Source organism: Morus notabilis, unplaced genomic scaffold, assembly GCF_000414095.1.
Source record: "Morus notabilis unplaced genomic scaffold, ASM41409v2 Scaffold702, whole genome shotgun sequence".
Classification (NCBI taxonomy): Eukaryota; Viridiplantae; Streptophyta; class Magnoliopsida; order Rosales; family Moraceae; genus Morus; species Morus notabilis.
In genome coordinates this window covers 278,150-281,230 of record NW_010365327.1, presented here as the reverse complement: position 1 = coordinate 281,230, position 3,081 = coordinate 278,150, and positions in this window count along the sequence as shown.

The following is a 3,081-nucleotide window of genomic DNA, read 5'->3' as shown; positions in this document are numbered from 1 at the left end:
GTGAGATCAATGGAGTTGAGACTTCTACTTGGTGAATTTTTCAAAATTGTATGTGTTATGGTCAGTGGTAAGAAGGTTATGGTTTGGAGCACACACAAATGACTCTGGAGTTATGACTGAAATAATCTTGATAGTATCTTTTAACTTCTTGCTGACAATTTGTTTGAAATACTCAGATGACTAAGCTAGTAAAGACTTAGATTTTCTTTGTGACATGATTTCTCTTGTGCTTGGATTGCTAGAGACTAGCAATAAGCTGGTTAGGGGTTGTGATTAATGCATAAAAATGCACCCTAAATACTGCTTTTGATTTATATAATATTAAAATATTTAAGCTTTAATTAAATAATTCCATTATTTTTATTCATAATATTTTTAATTGGAATTTGTCTAGTTTTTGCTTAATTATTTAAAGATGAAAGCAATGTAAAAAGCTACACAAGAAGCAGCCATGAAAACCATATTTTCAAGCCCTTCAGCCGAGCCACACAGGCCAAAAAGAGAGAGGAGTTGCGCCAGTCGTCAGCCGAGCCAGAAAAGTGGGCCCCTATGGTTTGCGCATTCCCCACTCCACCTCGCACGCGTCAACAACACGTAAAACTCCTCAGCGCGCGCGTTCCTTCCACGCAACCATCAGCTGTGTCCAATGCTTTCCTCTGCATGGGTCCTGCATCTACGATGCCAGCCTGCCTTCTTCTCCAAGTGTGACAGCTGTTCTCCGCGGACCCCAGCTCTCTTTGTCCGCCAGCACCCTTCCTCTTCTCCGCGCGTGACACGTGGGAATTTAGTCCACTTCCTCCAACCCAGCTTTGACACGTGTCTAGAGGGTGCTGGATCTGAATTTCTCCTTCAAAATCAGAGCAAATTGGTCAGATTTCTTCCCCGCGTCAACAACACGTAAAACTCCTCAGCGCGCGCGTTCCTTCCACGCAACTATCAGCTATGTCCAATGCTTTCCTCCGCATGGGTCCTGCATCTACGATGCCAGCCTGCCTTATTCTCCAAGTGTGACAGTTGTTCTCTGCGAACCCCAGCTCTCTTTGTCCGCCAGCACCCTTCCTCTTCTCCGCGCGTGACACGTGGGAATTTAGTCCACTTCCTCCAACCCAGCTTTGACACGTGTCTAGAGGGTGCTGGATCTGAATTTCTCCTTCAAAATCAGAGCAAATTGGTCAGATTTCTTCCCCAAAGCATATATATGATTTCTCCTAATTTATGTGTAATTTTATTTTGTTTCCTTTTCTTTTGTAATTTTCTATTTTTATTGTTTGTTTGCTTATTTGATAGGCAACCTCTAAACACTATAAATAGAGGGTTAGCCTAAGGTTTTGATAAGCTTTGAATATTCAGTTTTCTTTCATCTTGTTGTCACTCTCATATTTTCTCTCTAGAACTTGTGAGAATGTTTTGCAAGCTAGGCTAGAGTTCTCTTGGTGAGGTTAGAGATGAATTTTTGTTAAGTGACCCAATTCGGGCTTTTGATTCCTTGTGCTGTAAAGTTCAATATCTGAATGAATTAAATCTCATCTATTTTTCATTTATTTTTCAAAATATTGTGTGCCAATTTTTATATAAGTTTAGTCACGCTTTTCTTATGTAATTCTGTCATGCACTATTTTGTTATTCAAATTATTTTACAAATTTTCTTTTACTGCAATATTGTCAAATTGATATATTATTGATTTTGGATAACTTGTAATAATAATATTTCTGGAGTCAACATAGGGATTTAATTTATTCGATCTTTTTATTTTATGAATCAAAACTTGAATTGGTGAACGAAACATTAGGGATTCTCGACGCCTTACCATTTTTATTACTGAATTTCTTTCACACAAATCTTCTCTCCTTTTTATTTGCAACAAAGTCTACAAAAACTCTTCTTTTTCATTAATTTATTTGTTATTTATATTTCTCTAACGCTCTTATTCTGTTAATCTTTCTTGTTTATTTTGTTACCTCTCTGTGGATACGACCGCCCTTCTGTGCTATAATTGGCCACTTGTGAACATCACTTTTGGGCGTTAATCACCAACGCATGCATGACGTGAACTTTTTGGAGAAAATTTTTCTTTCCCACTCTATACAATATTCGGCCACTTAAGTTTTTAGAGAGAGAAAAATTGTGTCTCACAATTTTCTACAATTCTCTTATTTATAGAGTAGTAGTCAAATTCCTAGAATGAATCCAATCTTTATCTTCAAGATAAAGCTTATCAATTATCTCCCATTTGAATTTGGAACAAAATCTCCCTTCCTTTATCCATTAATGGCCGGCCACCATAAAGGGTTTTATCCCTATGGTAAGCGCCAATTCCAGATAAGGTAGGAGGAAAAACTCCTCATTTATCCTGCAATCTAATTTTGACTCAATTTTAAATTTCAATTTAAGTCAAACTTAAATCAATTGAATTTCAAATTGAACAACTTATCAAATAAGTTTAAATGAATAATTCCAGAAGTGTTCACACTATGTATTCACACTATGTGTTCACACTGTACCTTGTGTTCAGACTATGTGAACACCTTCACATAAGTGATCTAAAATTCAAATTTAAATTTAAACAATCACATTATTTAATTTATAATAAATTCTCAATTAATTATCGTTGAGTGTTTTATTTTAGAATTCCATAGTTCTAAAATTCTCATTTTGCCCTTTGTGTCTTATGAAATTACAAGGACGACGCGGGGACTCATGGACCTATAATTCTGAGCTCTAATAAAATTAATAATTAATCAAACACTTTAATTAATTAATTAATTACATTAATTATAATAGTTACTCTACTATAAATTTAAAATTACACTCTCGTAATTATAGACATAAATTACTTCTAAATTGTGAGGTGTCCATTTGATATAGTCATTGCATATAGATCAATCATCCATAAATAATTCATAATTAGAGCTAGGTGAAATCCGTTCACCTCTCTAATTATATCTTTATCCTTAAGTACCATTGATTTTCTAATGAACAGTGATTCATAAAACACATTCATGAACTAAAGTGCTCTAACTAATTCAAGTACCGAATCAACACTGCAAGTGAATTATTCATCTACTTTTTTCTCAAGCAGG